Genomic DNA, 18,943 nt, shown 5'->3' on the forward strand with positions numbered 1-18,943 from the left:
GATGATAAGTGACCACTCAATTAGTAAAAAAAAAAAATTAAAAAGCTGACAAACAGATTGAGGCATCCACCTATAGACAAAGCTATTCAAAAGTTAAGTATTACTGTCTATTGCAAATGTTATTTCAAACTTAAGCATAACTGACAAATGCAAGTGCTATTTAAAACTTAAGCATACGACCAATGTAAATGCTATTTAAAACTTAAGCATAACTGACCCATGTAAATGTAAGTGTGACTAACCAGTGCAATTGCTATTGTAAACTTAAGTATGACAGAACAATGCAAATAGCGTTTCAAACTTAAGCATGATAGACTTACCGGCAGACAAAGCTTTGCATAGCGATGTGAGGATATATCTAAAAACATTTTGAAGTAAACAAAAATCTTCTCCCTCCCCACTAACTTTGTTTAAAATGTTGGTCAATCTGTGTTATTGACATCTGGTAACCTTTTAGAAATGTTTCTTTTGGTTGGGGGGAGGGGAGGGGTGAAAGAGTGAAAGAAGTGGAGATAACTCAGTGACAAAATGAGAAAAATGGAACAATGAAAAAAAGATTACACTTGGTGATGGGTGTCAGTCTGGAAGAGAATATACCATTACAAATGTCAATTTGACCATTTAGAAGGGAAATAATGTTCCGGTCAGAATAAGCCACAAGAAACATTTTCTAATGAATATTTATAGAGAAAGGAGGGAAGAAAAAGAGTGGGAAAAAGGAAGGGGGAGGAGGAGGGGCAGGAGTTAGATGAAAAGGTAGGGAATGGAGTGGGAGAATGATGAAAGAAAGGAATAGGAAAAGGAGAGGACAGAAGATGTGGGAGAAGAAGGAAAAGGAAGTGATGATGATGATGATGATGACGACGACGACGACGACGACGACGACGACGACGACGATGGCACAGATGCGATTTCAGAAATTTATCAAGAAGATACTTCTTGCTGCTCGAGATAATTCTAATTTTTATATTTGTAATTTGAAATGAAAGAAAATACTTTTTTTTAAATTATTTTAAAGTTGAAAATATTAAATTTTATACAAGGTTGAAGAAAAAGTTTGTGTGCCATGTTAGAATAATTATATATATATATATATATATATATATATATACATATATATATATATATATATATATAACTACTTAATTTAATCACATAAAATTAGTATACGAAAGTATAAATTTATGTGTAAAACTTTAAGTATTTACTTCAAAAGTGCTCAATACGTAGGTAGAGCTAGTTAGACTTACTATATATATATATATATATATATATATATATATATATATATATATATATATATATATATATAAATGTTGTTTGTTTTGGTTTTAGCAATATGTTTTGAATGAATTCAATTATTTACGAAAGTGCATTTTTACCTAAATGCGAGCTGGGAATAATTTTCCCTTTAACCAATTTGGTACCCCCACATGGGGAGCGGTATATATATTATTTTACATTTTAAAAATAATTACATTTTAAAAATAGTATATATATATATATATATATATATATATATTTGCAGGCTGCCTGGCGTTGCTCGGTCATAAAATATGTTTAAATATGATATTTTCATTACTGCAGAGGAACTTCTCTATTGATTATTATATTGTACCTAATATATATATAGTAATGATTTCAAGTTTTAAAGAAAAATAACTTAAATGCCATCAGCTAGAATTGAAACCAAAACATTCCGTGCCTCAGTCTTAGTCGTTATTTAGTGCTTCAGCTTTCGTTGATAACATCTGAGCTATCACCAAGGTCAACTGTTTTGTTGTCAATTTTTACCCTTTTAGCAACTATTTTTGCTGGATAAAAACAAAATTGAAAGTGTTACCGTGGTCCAAATACGCTATATATCAAGTTCCAAGTCTGTAGACCAAATATTCAGAGGAGAATTTGATAGAGACGTTTTGCACACACACCGACAATGTCACTTTTACATTATATATATATATATATATATATATATATATATATATATATATATATATATATATATATATATATAAACATGCCTGTATGCAAGAATGTTTTCATCCTAAATTCCATGCAATTATGCACAATGTAGAAACTATATATAAAACTCATTAAACATAATTATTAAATGAAACCAATTATCTAGTAAGAAAGCATAAAAATGAAACAGCAATTTATGGACTCTCGTTTTTTAAAGGAATATGCAAATTAGTTAATCTCCATGTAGTAGCTCACATATACATAACTGAGTATATTAAGACATTCGTTTGAACAATTTTTAAATAAAAAAAAGTCTTTTAATAACAATATCAGATCGAGGAGAAACTCAATTTTATATATATATATATATATATATATATAAATATATATATATATATATGTATATATATATGTATGTATATATATGTATATATATGTATGTATATATATGTATATATATGTATATGTATATATGTATATATATATACATATTTTATCGAAAAATACTATCATAATATTGTACTTAAACCAAATTTATATTTATAATTTTACTCTATTTTATTTCTATCTTTAACCCATATTAATTTTCTTATCAAGTTAAATCCATACCTTTATTTTAATTTTTTCCAGATACATCTGCCTTACTTTTAATGCTAGGTTTATTTATGGTGTCTTTTACATATAATAAAAACCCTTCCCAATATTTGCTGACGAGGAAACTTTGTTTGTTAAAAACACTATATGTAAAAATTATTGTCCGTAACTTGATGTCTACCACAATAAAAACACTGTTTTCCGAAACGATCGTACAAATTATTGATTTTGTTGTTCCTTCTTATGAAACGGATTTTTAATTTAATTATAATTTGATTTTTAAATTATCAATCACATTACTAAATATTAAATTAGCTCTAGGATATTTACCTATCGAGCTTATTGTATATCTAAATTACAACGAGCACTTTTTCTTTCCCTGTATTTTAATTAAACTAGTAATTTTACTATTACATTAAAATACACTTTTCTCTTTAGACTATTGTTCTAATCTCCTTTAAATCAATTTATATATATATATATATATATATATATATATATATATATATATATATATATATATTAAAAGAATATCCATGTCGAGTGTCAAGACCACACCTCATTTCACTCATCGTTTTTCAATCCTCTCATAGTATTGCTCATCGCTCATCATCCATGTGGTAATCTCATTAACCCTTAACCTCGAGTGGTTTTTAGTCTTAATAAATAATGATGGCAACCTTCTGTCTTATAAGACAATGGTATTCTGCATCTAGTCTGGTGCACTGCAGCATCTGCTGTGGCTATACAGTTCGGAGCTGGAATTGGCTCTGGCCAGGTGATAAGGAAAACTACAGTAGCGTCCAAAACTAAGGGACAAAAATTTAATATTTGTTAGAAATAACAACTGTGAAAAGCTGAAATTTTTACAACTGGTAGTCGTTATCATCCATGCTAAAATTTGAATCATTTGCAAAGGATAGAAAAAGAATTATTACAATTATTTATTTATTTTCAAAATAGGAACGTCCAAAAGTAAGGGACAAAATTAAGAAAAACAATGTAAACAGTATGATATATTCCAATTTTTTGATTTCCTCTAAAGAATAAGCCTTACTTAGTCATTTGTAAGCGTTGCATGAGCCGGCACCATAGCAAAACGCCAAAAACTTGATTACTCTGTGAGACAAGCTATTGTGAAGCTACACAAGAAAAAGCACACCATTAGAACTTGAATGCCTACTAGACATTTTCCTCGAGCGTCTAAGGTCTCTCTGTACAGGCGTTTGCCAGAACAACCTGGCATGAGGATACTTTTCTTTCGAAGTAAACTCTGACCAAATATTCAAAATCACATAGTATTCGCTGGCCAAATAAGATCTCCTCGCTATGGCTAACTTACATTAGCTTTTACGAGGAATGGTGCACCTTCTCCAAGTGATGTTACCTCAAGTAATAGCACGAAGCTGGATACTCCACCAGACTAGATTAATTCTTGTCCTGAAATCCAGTAAGACCAAGAGACCAAAATGAAAGATATACTACAACATATGAAAATGGTCAATTGGGGAGAGGAAAATTATGTTCTCAATTTCTTTACTAACTCAGTGTTTGAGAAATAAAGAACTTAAATAGAACATTCGAATATCTATGTATCTCATATAGAGTTCAAGTGTTAGCCCCAGGTTGTGGGCCTCTTGATTTCTGAGAACTTCAATTGAAGTAAAATAAAACAAAATTAGAGAGATTTCAAAGAAAGTGAAACATTCAAGAGTGTTGTAGGCAGGGTTGTTAAATCCTACAATGATACTCGCAAAATAGTGCTTTTAAAACTGGCAGACCCCGCAAAACTTCGGCAAGAGAAGATTGAATAATGCAGCATATGTCATTAAAGGATCGTTTTAAGTCTTGCACAGAAATTAAAAGGGTTATGAATAGTACTTCATGTGTTAATGTGTGAAGACAGGCTGTTTCTAGATGACTGCAAGAAATAGGGCTGTATAATTTTGGACGCTATTGTAGGTTTGCCCAGTTACCAGAGTCTCTCTCTCAGCATTACCGATAAAGTCCAATGGAAAGGCAAGCCAATACGTTCAGAGCTAGTGCAGCTGCAGGAGTTGACAGAAAGATGGTGTAATGCTTCGTCATCTGCCTATCAAGACTCCAAATCGAATTTTTTGTTGGGTATACTCCCAATAGCCTTTGCCTTTCCCAAGGCATCTACAAGGCATTTCAAAGTTTTACGAAAATAACGGATATCCTCATTGTATTTATTGTTGTATGAAAATTAAAACAAAATCCTTATTAGTATAAACAAATTAAAAAACAAAGAACTAAAAATTAATCGAAAGAAAAGAAAATTTAGAAAAATTTTGCAACTTTTCATTCTACTATTTATCCTTCACACTGTTCCTGCAAATCTCTCTTCAAAAGACTTGCAGACCAAAATTTAAGAAGAAAACACAACAGCAGAAATGACCAATAAAAAAAAGAACAAGCCCCTTCCTTCTTGCCTTCTTCCCTCCATTCCTTTCTCCTCCGCCCCCTCCCTCACTTCTTTCCTTTGGTATTCTTGCTTTTGTCTTTCGACCAATCACAATAGAATATGTTTGCACAATCATTGATTTATATGCATTCCTCCAATCATTGTCTCCGTTTTTTTCTCAAATTCTTAACTGTGTGCTAAATGGTTTCTAAGAGGTGTCCACACATCGCTATAAACAGCTCCATCCGTCAGTAGTTCGGCTTGTCGTGTTTAAGTTTGAAAGAGCATTTTAATCTCTAAACAAGTAGTTTGAATAAAATCAGTAAATAGGAGATGAAACTAAGTTTATTAACTGTGTCCACATATTTTTATAAGAGGCTCTGGTTGTCAGTAAGTATGTCGATCAGCCTTCAGACTTAAGTTTGGTAGGTTTGTTGTTTTATGGCATATCAATCCTTTTTGGGGTTATTCATTACCAAATCCAGTAAATTGGGGGAATAAAAAATTTTTATGCCTCAAAGTTTTATATATCTTGAAATAGTTATTGATAGAGTTTGGTTTCGTTGTTTTGGTTTATGGCAAATCAACCTTTTTGGGTCTATTCATACCAACCGCTCCAGTAGATATCTCACTCCTGATGCAATTCTCTACTTATATAAAAGCCAGGTACGGCCAACGATGGAGTACTGTTGCCACATCTGGGCAGGAGCTGCTAGAAGCAGCTTATCCTGCCTTGACAGAGTTCAAGATAGACTTCGTAGCTTAGTGAGGGATGACATCCACAAATTAAATGCCCCACCCGTGATGCGATCTGTAGAAGCTGCGGCAAGAGGGGGACATTTCCAACTAGTCTGCTGATCAAATCGCTCGCGTAAGAAGGTGACTTCTGCTTGCGAATCATCAATTGCATCTGTTATAACTGCTGCATCACCTGATTGTCTGTCGAAAGCCATGATTAAACTTTCAGTGAATGGAATAATCCTGGAGGTTCTGGTGGATACTGGTAGTTCAGAAAACCATCTATATCATGGAACATCATCCATAAGTACAACTGGCCAACACAAACTTCTCGCAGGAAAATGGCATCCATAGACTTATTAAGCTGTAGATTAGGTCACTGCTATGCAACATTAACATATAAAGGGTTTATCTACCCGCGTTTCAAACTTTCAGTCCTTTCTTCTCTTTGCTGAGACTTCTTACTTGGCCATGACTTTCTCAAACTACACTCAAAGGTAGAAATACCCTTGGGGACCATAAAGATCTCTACTCTGTATGTGCCGTAATGGCATCCCATCTTGTTTCTCCGCCACTATTTGAACATTTATCGCCTGGTTTCAAGCCTATTGCTACAAAATCCAGAAGATACTCACCGATCTATAAGCAGTTTATACAATCCGAAATTCATGACCTTCTAAAAGATGGTGTTATTGAACCTTCTCATGCTCCCTGAAGAGCACAAGTTCTAGTAACCACTAACGATCGACACAAGAAGCTTCTTGTCATTGCCTATAGTCAGACCATCAACTAGTTCACGTACTTTGATGCTTATCCTTTACCAAGAATTGATGAACTAGTCCAAGAAAAAAAAATTGCTCGCTATTCCATTTTTACTACTCTGAACTTGTAGAATGCGTATCATCAAATACCAATACAAAAAGAGGAAAAGAAGTTCACAGCTTTCGAAAGCTGTGGAAATCTATATCAATTCTGCTATATTCCATTTGGCATAACAAACGGTGTATCATGTTTCCAACGATCGATAGACAATCTTATAAAATGCAAGAAGGTTGCCGACGCTTTTACGTATGTTGATAACATCACTATATGCGGCCGTAATATGATGGAACATGATGAAAACCTTAATCATTTCTTAAATGTAGCCAGGAAGTATGGCATAAGTTTGAATGAGAACAAGCGCATTATGCGAACTGAGAGAGTCACCCTCTTAGGGTATGAAGTATCATTTGGAGTTGTAAAACCAGATCCTGAACGCTTCCGTGCTTTGAGATATCTACCTCCACCACAAGATGTGAAATCACAACTGCGAGTTGTCGGAATGCTTTCATATTATGTACAATAGATTCCTCGTTTCTTAGATAAAATTCAATGGCTAGCACAGAATCAAGTCTTCCCTCTACCTGAATCCTGCTTAGCAGATTTCACCAACCTCAAAAAACTCAAGCACACTTTACTTACAACAATTGATCTCAACATACCCCTTACCGTAGAAACTAATGCTTCGGACGTTGCCCTGGCTGCCACTCTCAATCAGAATGGCGGCCCAGTTGCTTTCTTTTCCCTGATCTCTTTCAGTCAGCGAGCAACATTACTCTTCGTTCAAAAAAGAAACACATGCCATATTCGAAGCAGTGCATAAATGGCGTCACTAACTTATCGGTTCCGCCTTTAAACTCATTACAGACCAACGCTCCATAGCTTTCATGTATGACCTGAAACACTCAAGCAAAATAAAGAATAAGAAGGTACAACGCTGAAGAATCGAACTACCAGCCTTTACATTTGATGTAATAAACAATCCAGGGAAAGATAATATGGCGGCAGATACACTTTCTCGAGCGGTTTGTTCCTCAACTAATTCAACCAGTCTACGAAACCTACATATTTTATTGTATCATCCAGGCATCACACGACTGTTTCATTTTGTACGTCTGCATAACCTCCTTTACTCCATCGAGGGTGTTCGACAAACTATTGGGAACTGTTCCATCTGTGCAGAATTAAAACTGCAATTTCTTCATGTTGCAATATTTTGGACTTGTAGTGGGGTATGATCCCACACAGTCGGACGATTCTATTTATAAACGATGCTGCTAGGAACTGACGAATCGAATTAATTCACGTTCTGCTACCAACCAATCAGAAACCAGGATTGCTTCATAAATATTAAACCTTTTCTGGAGCAATTTTACATGTTTTTTTCCATCTCGACACGGTAAGAATATTTTGCTCTGTGGAACTGTCTACTGCAAACAAGTCACCTCTCAGGACTAGTGTGTAACAACGAACCATCGGAAACTGTTCTGTCTACTGCAAACCAGTCAAGACTTGTTTAGAACAACGAACCATCTGAAACGTTTCTGAAACTAAACATGGCTTACACTTCTAGACTTCATCCTGCTAATTCCAAGCTGCCAAGCTTGATTTCTGAGAACTAACTGAAATAAACTGCGAAAAGAAAAACTTTCATCTACGTACTAGATAAAAATGTTTGTTTATACAGATTTTAATTTTTTTTCTGTAGTCGTGTAAGATTCGGAAGATACTTATTTTTGGTTAAAGTTAATTTAATACACCAAAGTCAAGTATTACGGTTGTTTTGCTCCGAAACGAAACATAAAAGACAGTTTTCTTTTTATTATTGTTATTGTGCTCTGTTGTGTCATTGAATAAAAATCTCGGATGAGATGAGACCGGATTGGTCTCACTTTTCTGATAACCAACAAAGTACATCTGAAGATGATCGGACGTTACATTGACCGAAACGAAATATAAAAGACAGTTTTCTTTTATTATTGTTATTGATTCAAGAATTCCATAAGATACATCTGAAGAAGGTCGAAGGTTACATCGACCGAACCGTTGTGAACATGACACTCAAGATGAGAACAGTAGTCCAAAGAATCTAAATAATAATAAAAGGAAACGATTACACCTTACACGTCTGTAAGGCAATTTAATAGAAAAATCAAATCGGCTTTACTTTTTTTCTTCCATTTCCCTTTGTCTTTTACAAAATATCAGATATAAAAATAGATGTTATTTCATTTGTTATTGTTTTTGCGATACGTTTTGAATGAATTCAATTATTTATACGAAAATGCATTTTTACCTAAATGCGAGTTGGGAATAATTTTCCCTTTTACCTAAATTGGTACCCCCAAATGGAGAGCGGCATATATATTGTTTTAAAATAAAATTTTTTAAATATAATTATCTACTGACATGTGTTTCGTCGTCTACCACTCATCAGAGTGGCTGAATCTAGCGAGATTCGAAATCGAGACCTCATGGTAAGAAGCCTAAGCTTTTACCACTGAACCATCTCGCACGACTGTTTGGATATATCGCGATTTACGTAGATGTTATTTTATTTGTTATTGTTTTTGGCGATACGTTTTGAATGAATTCAATTATTTATACGAGATATAAGAATAAATATACGTTTAACATATTTATATACCCAGCCAACAGGGATTAACTCCACTAGTAAAAATAAAAAAGAAAGGAACAATGAATTAAGCTCTTTTAACTGGCATACATTAATGAGATTCTCGTCAAAACCATTTATTCAGATCAATATTATTTTTCTCAGTTATTTGACAAGGATAAAGAAAATCAATAAATATGATAAGCATTGGCCCACCATACAAATCGATATTACAAACAGTCGATAATCCATCTAATTTCCCACCAATCACTGACAGGGAATTTTGATGCTCTGTGAGAAGATATTCTATATTCAAAATAACACGTGCGCTTATTAAACAGCTTAAATGCTTCCAAAATCCTTTCAAATTTTGAAGGGGGATGAAGTGAGGCAGTCTTTGTTTTTATTTATATCTTTTACAAAAAATTAAAATGTTCGACTTGTATGCAGAGAAATCTTAATGTATTCTGGTGGATTTAATTCTGTAATTCATTTTTTCTTTTAAATAGGACATTTTTAAAAAGATGTTGGTTTTATTAGTTTACTGGTGGGGATGCCCGGCGTTGCCCGAGGTGTTTGGAGGTGTGTGTTAAGAAAAAACACTTAGTAGGCAGGCAGGCTCGAACCCATGACGCGAAGGTGGAAAAGAAAGTGAAAGAAAACTTGATCTCTTACCGCTACGCTATGATGCGACAGAAATTGAAAAGTGTTCAAATTTAGTGATGTCAATCAAAGAGTTATGATAATTAAGTTGAGAATCGTAGGAGGAGTCGCAGAAATGAAAGTGGCTTTTAAACCTGGCCTGGGGCCAATGAAGCTTTCCAATTTCTCTTATGGTATTTATTTACTTTCCCATGAGAAAAGGGGGAGTCTGACAGCATCCAAATGAATAGCAATTGTCTGATATGAAAATTTCCCCGACACTGATCAAAGCTGATTGCTTTCAAGACGTCCCGTCACGAAAGATCAGGTGTTGTACCTTCGCTCCGATTAGGTTTACTTTATTTACATGAGAAAGACCAACAAACATGTGAAAGGACGGAATAGTGGGAATTTTTTAAAAGTCGATGTAAATAAATATAGATACAATGTCCGGTCGCAAATCATAGATATTAAAATCTAGAGAGTATATGAAAAGTTCTAAAAAAATAGTAACGTGGTCGAGAGATCCCCCCCCCCCAAAAAAACCTTTCTTTGATATACAAAAACGTGCGCAGTTCTTTTGCCTTTTATATATAGATGCTATTGCAAGTAGTGATGGGACGATTCCAATATTTTTCTCGATTCCAATACAATTACCGATTCCATACTAAATTGCAGATTCCGATTCTGATTCTTTATAAATATCTAAATATTTAACTATAGTGTTGTTATTTTTCCTGATTACCGTAAAAACACATTTATTGTGCAGATATTTTTTTCAGACGTAAAAATACACTTGTGAAGGATTATCAACAGGTTTCAGTTTTACCGGTATTTTAAAATCAATAAATATTTATCATTTTATCATTATTATCAGCAGTGAAAGATTTTGCTTTAAATAAAAAAAATCAAAAAAAAAAAGACGAAAGAATTGTTTTTTGGCATCGGAAAATAGGCATAAATGTTTCCGATTCCAATACTGATTCCGATACCAATTCCGATACTCCAAAATATTCCTTTTTTTTTTTAATTCCCGATCCGATTCTGATTAATCGGCCCAACAGTAATTGCAAGATTGATGCCAAAGCAGAACTGATGGTTATTCAATGTTGAAACATAATTTCCATGGTAAACAATTCCTAGAGATATTTGTTTAATGATATATCAACTTGCTTTGTATTATTTAATATTGAATTTGATCTGCTGAAACACAATACCTCTTATACACACTTCATTATAAATGATTAATTTCAACTAGCGGGACCTGTGGAAATTCCACAGGGGACTCATTCATATATAATATATTGATGTTGGCATTCTGTAGATGTTCAGTGTGAATGGGGACGCTCTGATATTATTGTAGCTCTTTTGTTAAAACTGCAAAAATATTTATCTAAGCTAATACGAACGCCCGGCAAAGCCAGGTTGTAAAGTACGTTTAAATATGATATTTTAATTCTTACAGATTTCGTTTATATTATTAGAGAGTTAATATTCTATCAATTCTTATATATTATAAAGTTGCGATTTTAAAAATAAAAAAAATATATATCCATATGACTTGGGTGCAGTAGCTTGAATCGAAACCGAAATAAAAATTTATGACAACTATATATATAACTTGAGTTCCTTCAGCCATAATCAAAACCGAAACCAAAACTTATGAAGAATTCTTGATAAAATTATTTATAAAAATAAATAGATGACTTAAGTGCCATCAGCTATAGTCGAAACCGAAACCAAAACTTATGAAGAATTCTTGGTAAAATTATTTATTAAAAGAAATGGAACTACATAATAATTAAACGACTCGGATGTAAGCATGACACAGAAAATAACACACACGCTATTGTATTATCGTAATAATATATAGATACTGCTGATTTCTTTCTGTCCTCTGATGAGAAGAATAACAAGAATAGCATTCTTTGAAACTGTGGAATAAGGACTTTGAAAACTGTTTTTTGGAGTATTCAGTCGAACAATGAATTTAACTGAAAATTTCAACTTACAGTGTTAATTCCTTCTCTCTCTCTCTCTCTTTCTCTCTCTCTCTCTCTCTCTCTCTCTATATATATATATATATATATATATATATATATATATATATATATATATATATATATTATTGTTGGGACGATTCATTGGAATCAGGAATCGGAAAAATCAGAAGATTTGGGGGTATCGGAATTGGTATTGGAATCAGTAAAATTGATGCCTATTTTCCGATGCCAAAAACGATTCTTTTAATTGTCATTTTTTTTACTTGATTTTGTTTAAAACAAAATCTTCCATTGCTCATAATAATAATAAAACAATCAATATTTATTGATTTTAAATTACCAGTAAAGCTAAAATCGATAGGTCATTCTCCACAAGTGTATTTTGACGTTTAGGAATATGTCTGCATATTTTACATGTGTTTTTACGAAAATCAGGGGAAATAACAACCTCATAGTTAAATAATTAGAGATTTATAAAGAATCAGAATCGGTAATTGTATCAGAATTGGGAATTCTGCACAGAATCGATAATTGTATCGGAATCAGGAAAAATATTGGAATTGTCCCATCACTAATATATATATATATATATATATATATATATATATATATATATATATATATATATATATATATATATTATATATATATATATATATATTTATATATATATATATATATTTATATATATATATATATATATATTTATATATATATATATATATTTATATATATATATATATATTTATATATATATATATTTATATATTTATATATATATATATTTATATATATATATATTTATATATATATATATATATATATATATATATATATTTTTCTATATATATATATATATATATTCTTATATTTATCTGAAATCAAGAGTGTTTGTTGTTTCTTCAAAACACCTAATTACCTATTTTGTTTCATTTGTTTTTAACATGTTGTTATCATCCCTCAACAGATAGACTGCTCCCAAAAGTGATACAGAAAGCATCTTCCTGATCAACAAACACAACATGGGGGAAGGCACAGACCAGTTAAGAAAGATGCTTCAACAACACGAATCTTCAGGGGATTGAAACTTTATTAGACAGCTAAAAGTTGGTGATGTGACATCAGCCAATGCCGGAGGTATTAGCTCAGGACACAAAAGAAAGTATATGAGCATTAGGGCAACAGTATTTGGTTGCTACACAAGAGAAAAGAATCACACTTGGGAGGCTGCACCACCTCGGGCCGAGCTGAACTATACCTCACTCAAATAAAAGTGTTTGCTGATCAATATGACAGATCCTATTTGCTAGTACGATGCTAAAGACTTGGATTTACTTGCTTGCATCTTGACATTCACCCTGGAGTGATTGGGTGTAGTCAATGAAATTCCCCCTTCCCCTTTATATGACTATGAAAACTCCAGTCAATGTTGAAATTTTGACCGAATTTAAACTTTTGATATTTTCCAAAGTTGATGTATGGATCTTATCATTTTTTATTACAATAATAACGCCACAAAGTTTCAGTTTGATCAGATAATAGTTTTTTTTTTAATCATTAACATTGTCATTTATTTTGGGAATATTTCATACAATATGGAAAAAATAAGACCCCGGAGAAGATTTTTTTTTTTTTTTTTTTTTACATGGAGATCACTACTTATCAAGTCCCGTAAGCTACTCGGGGATAAGGGTTATTTTGTGTACAATAATCAATGGGATAATATCGTAGTAATAGCTGATATTGGAGATTTGATAAAGTGTCTTACTTAAGGGGACGATTAATCAGGAATTTGTTTATATTGGGCTTGAAGACGTCCAAGTTGTAGTCAGGTGGGAAACAGGCAAACGGAACAGAATTCCACAGGCGTGCACTTCTCAGAAAAAAGCTATGTTCATGGAATCTACGTTTTGATTTAGGCACAGATAAAGAGCGGGGGAAGTTACTGACAGTGGTTTTAGCTAGAAGGGTGTTTATCGTAAAGGATTGGCGAAGGGGGACCAGAGATTGAAGCTCGGACGAGCACTTGCCATGGAAATAACGATAAAACAAAGACAGGCTCGCAACGTCTCTTCTGTGAGAGAGAGGTTGCAGGGAAGAGAAGAGAGAATCCCCCACTAAACCACAAAGTCTATTTTGTACTTTGTCAAGGCAGAATAGGTTGTTTTTTGAAGCTCCAGCCCAGATGTGGTACTCCATCTTTGGACGTACTTGGCTTTTAAAAAGATAGAGAATTGCATCAGTAGTGAGATGTCTTCTGGAGCGGTAGAAGGATCCTACCATTTTCCCAGCAGCCCGGGCAACAGACTTTATATATGTGTTCCATTTCAGATCAGGAGTAAAGGTCAAACCCAGGAGCTTGTCAAAACATGAAGCCTCCCCAAGACCAGAGCCATCCATTTCAATTGATGCTAGATGAGGAACAGAGCGTTCATGATGTAAAGTTAGGAGCTTGGTTTTAGATGCATTAAAAGTAACCAGCCATCTCTTCCCCCACTGAACCACGCGCTCAAGATCAGAGGAGAGGGAATCAGAGAGAGCTTTGTCATTTACGGCCTTTGATGTGTTGCCATAGATGGTCGTGTCATCAGTATAGATGTCAACGAGTGAATTAAGTATTGTTTGGGGAGATCATTGATGTAGATCAGGGAGAGAGTTGGGCCCAGAATGGACCCCTGAGGGATTCCAGCATTAATACTGTGGGCCTCTGATTGCTGCCCATCAACCACTACTCTTATGAGCCTATCAGAGAGAAATGATTTAATTATTGAGAAAACATTTCCAGTAGTACCGTAGCTGGAAATCTTGAGAAGTAGGCCCTTATGCCAAACCTTATCGAAGGCCTTTTATATGTCAAGAGCAATTGCCCTAGAAAGGAAGCCTTTATCGAGAGATTCACTAATCCTATAGGATATAACTGTTAGCACATCAGCTGTAGATCTAGCAGAATTGAAACCATATTGCATGTCACTAAGGAGGTTATTTCTGCTGAGGTGGTTGACTACTTCTTTATTTAATATGGATTTCAGTAACTTACTCATGACACACCAGAGACTTATTGGTCTGTACTGAGAGAGGGATGACTTATCACCTGAGTTCTTAAATACAGGGCATACTGATGAGGTTTTCTAGGGTGTTGGAAAGCACTTCTCCTTAAGGCAATGCTTAAACAGTTTTGTAAGTATGGGGGCAAGTTCTGGTCGAAACTTTTTCAACACTATAATTGAAATGCCGTCTGGGCCAGTTGCTTTACTGGAATCAAGGTTCTTGATTAGTTTGGCGACCTGGTGCACAGATATTTGTATGTTGGATAAGGTGTTGTCCGTTGTAGGAGGAAATACGGGGAGTTGATGCCCTTCGTCGCAGAGGGTAGAGTTAGCTGCAAAGTTCTTGGCGAATAGTTTGGCCTTGTCTGATGCTGATAAGATGGCCTCAAGTCCATTGATGATGGTTGGGATGGAACGCCCGCATCTGTTCAGGATCTGCTATTTGCCAAAACTGGTGGGGACCAAGCCGCTGCTCAGCTACTTTGGATTTAACGGACTAAGCGTATAGCTCTCTTGCATTTTTATTACTCTTTTACAGTGGTTGCTGGCAGTCCTGAAGGCAGCTTTAGTCTCAGTGTATCTATTACGTTGGTAGCTATGGAAAAAGTGATTTCTGTGCGCAATGGCAGCGGCACATTCTGGGGAGAACCATGGCTGGCTGTTAGGTTTTTGTTGGAATTTTTTGGATGGTATGAATCGGTCTATGCCTACAATTAACCATTCGGTAAGGTCTGATACTATAGAGGATACATCCTTTTTAAACATGGAATGCAGAGGTAGATCAGATGTGAATGTACGGAAGCTATCCCAGTCAGCCATAGAGTATCGATATACAGTACGGTGGAGAGGTACATCTGAAGACTTATTGAATTTCATTTTTATCTTAACTGATACAACTGTGTTATTGGAGGATCCCAAGGGAGATAGAACAGAACATGAACATAGCTCAGGGGAAGTTGTGAGAAAAAGGTCTAGAAGGTTTGCATATTGACCAGTAGTATCGGGCACATGGGTGGGTTCATGACCAATCTGAGTGAGGTCATAGGCAATGGCAAAATCATGACAGAATCTCCCCTCATCATCCGTCTCATTTGAATGGGTCAGCCATTCCAGATTATGGACATTGAAGTCACCGCAAATGTGAATGGTAGCTGAAGGATGAGCAGACAGGATGAGGTCAATTTTCGCAGATATACTCTTAAGAACAGTAACCCCGCTGTTGTGGGGGCGATAGAGAGCAAATATAAATGCGGTGGTGTAAGCAAGTGCAGCCCGGAAGCACATATAAGGTAAATTAGGGTCTTCTCTGGAGATATCTCTACCACATGAAAAGCCATCTTTAATGTAAGCACATATTCTATGCCTATAGCGATCTTGGATTTAGATGTTAAGTTAGAGTATCCTTTAATTATGAACTCATCTAGGGAAGTGGTCGGCCCTATGCCAGTTTCGCTTAGAAAGAGTAAATCTGGTTTTGTCTCCTGTAATTGGGTTTCAACCTCTGGAAGCTTGGAACGTAGACCCCTGATGTTGGAGAAGGAGACATGGTAGTAGGGGTCTACATTGGAGGATGGGGTTCTAGGTTTATTCGTGTTTTTTTTTTGAGATAATTCATGTTGAATTTTTGGGGTTTGTGGAACAGGTCGACAGACTTGGTTAGAGAGGGAAAGTAAGAGAGAGAAAGAGAGGAATTTTTTTTTTTTTGTAGCACATGATAAGGTAAAGCCGTAACAATTACCCACTAGTATGGCATCGAGAGGCCCCACCAGAAACTACTGCATGACTCAACATTATGCTGTCAGATGAACGTATGCAGTTTAACGATTGACTTATGTTTTTACTTATATATAAATTTCCTTTCATGTTAGGATTTTATTAAACTTGTTTCATAGATGCGTTAGAAAATCACTAGAATTATAAAGATATAAAATAATTAAAAAAATCAAATAATTCCATAGTAATTTTTATAAAATCTATTTCATCTTGAAATTGCGAAATTAAAGTTTGATCTATGTTAAAGCTTTAATTTAAAATCTATTCATTTTTTTTTTTTTTTGGTAGTATTTTTAGTATTTCAAATGATTTTGGTTTCCATTTATAATCATAAGGGAGGTACTTGTCCTTGTTTAAGCATTCACCATGGAATGGTAGCGCCATCTCCATCCAGAGAATTTACCGCATCCCAAACAAATGCTAACCAGGTGCGACTGTCCACAATAAAAGCAGATATAAGTGTTAGCCAATCTCGGTTCCATTGGTGAAATCCATAAAAACAAAGATCCATGATCAGCTTGGCATCGTGTTTCATCATTCTGAGGCACGTTTTCAGTTGACCTCCACATCGTTTTTTCGAACTCTGAGGAGGGACTGAATCAATGGCTTTGTGAAATGAAACTTACATGAATGGGAACAAATACATAGAAGATACTGCCAATTCGGCTGCAAAGAAAGTGGTCTCCCTATACCAAGCTAGAAAACTTCTTTCATCTGCCAATATATTGTATCTCTACAAAGCTATTATTCGCACGTGCATGGTGTATTGTTGCTGCATCAGGGCTGCTGCAGCAATCAATAGTTTTGGACTTTTTTTCGACAGAGTCCAATAAAAAGTTTCTAATCTAATAGATACCATACTGTCTACCAAGCACTAGCCCCTGTCTCATCACCACGGTGCTGCATCTGTGTATGTTTTGCAAGTATTTCAATGTAATGTGCTCTGATGAATGGTTTGGCTGGTTCCACCCAGAGAATTTACCGCATCCAAAATGAATGCTGACTGAGTGTAACGATTCACCACAAAAGCAGAAACGAGTGTTAGCTAATCCCACTTCAAGTGGCGAACTCCATAAAAGCAAGGATCCATAATCAACTCAGCATCGTGTTTTTTCATCCCTAGCCACGTTTTCAGCTAACCTCCACACTTTGTTCCAACTCTGAGGAGAGACTGAATCAAAGGCTTTTTGGATGAAGGTAACATGTATTAAAACAAATACATAGAAGATACTGCCAATTCTACTGCAAAGAAGGTGGTCTCCCTATACCAAGCTAGAAAACTTCTTTCATCTGCCAGTATGTTTTATCTCTGTAGAACCACTATTTGCCCATGGATGGAGTATTGTTGCTGAATCAAGGCTGCTGTAAGCAATACTTTTTCAACAGAGGACCTACAATCAATTCGGCATCGTGTTTAACCATCTTAAGCCGTGTTTTCAGCTGGCCTCTGCATCGTTTCTTCCAAACCTGAAGAGGGGCTGGATCAATGGCTTTGTGAATGACGTCATCTGGATGACCAAAAGCATGACCGAACCAACGAAAACGTTTCATGAACAGAGTTTGTTGCAGCGAAAATAAACAGTAGCATTTGAGATGAACTGTTGACAGCAAACACAATGAAATGTAAACAATAGTGATTGAATACTTGAAGCTTTCATAAGTCGTTTGCTTTCGTTAGTCAGGTTTCACAGCTATACAGTGGAATGGTGTGGACAAGAGCTTGATAGATGTTGAGTTTCATACCAGGTTGTATTTAAGGTTCATTCAAATTTAATTAAAATTCCAAACATTTCATAAAAATTTTGTTGAAATTCATTAAAATTTATTTTAAAAATAATTAAAATTCCAAGCATTTAATTAAAAAATTTCATTAAAATTCTAATTGTTGATGATTTTAAAAAAAGTTAAAAGTGCTCATCATCGATTTAATTAAAAAGTAACTAAAATTCCAAACATTTCACAAAAATTTCGTTGAAATTCATAAAAATTTATTTTAAAAATAATTAAAATTCCAAACATTTCAAAAAAATTCCGTTGAAATTCATAAAAATTTATTTTAAAAATAATTAAAATTCCAAACATTTCACAAAAATTTCGTTGAAATTCATAAAAATTTATTTTAAAAATAATTAAAATTCCAAACATTTCACAAAAATTCCGTTGAAATTCATTAAAATTTATTTTAAAAATAATTAAAATTCCAAGCATTTAATTAAAAAATTTCATTAAAATTCTAATTGTTGATGATTTTAAAAAAAGTTAAAAGTTCTCATCATCGATTTAATTAAAAAGTAACTAAAATTCCAAACATTTCACAAAAATT

General features: G+C 34.2%; 1 protein-coding gene across 2 annotated transcripts in view; it reads right to left on the bottom strand.

Annotated features, from left to right (window-relative positions):
• Window positions 1–18,943, bottom strand: part of LOC145263095 (dynein light chain Tctex-type protein 2B-like) — a 254,270-nt gene that overhangs the window by 154,618 nt on the left and 80,709 nt on the right. The gene's annotated exons all lie outside the window — the stretch shown is intronic.

The sequence above is a fragment of the Euprymna scolopes genome, chromosome 38, assembly GCF_053919585.1.
Source record: "Euprymna scolopes isolate OS-2025 chromosome 38, ASM5391958v1, whole genome shotgun sequence".
In the NCBI taxonomy this organism is placed as follows: domain Eukaryota; kingdom Metazoa; phylum Mollusca; class Cephalopoda; order Sepiida; family Sepiolidae; genus Euprymna; species Euprymna scolopes.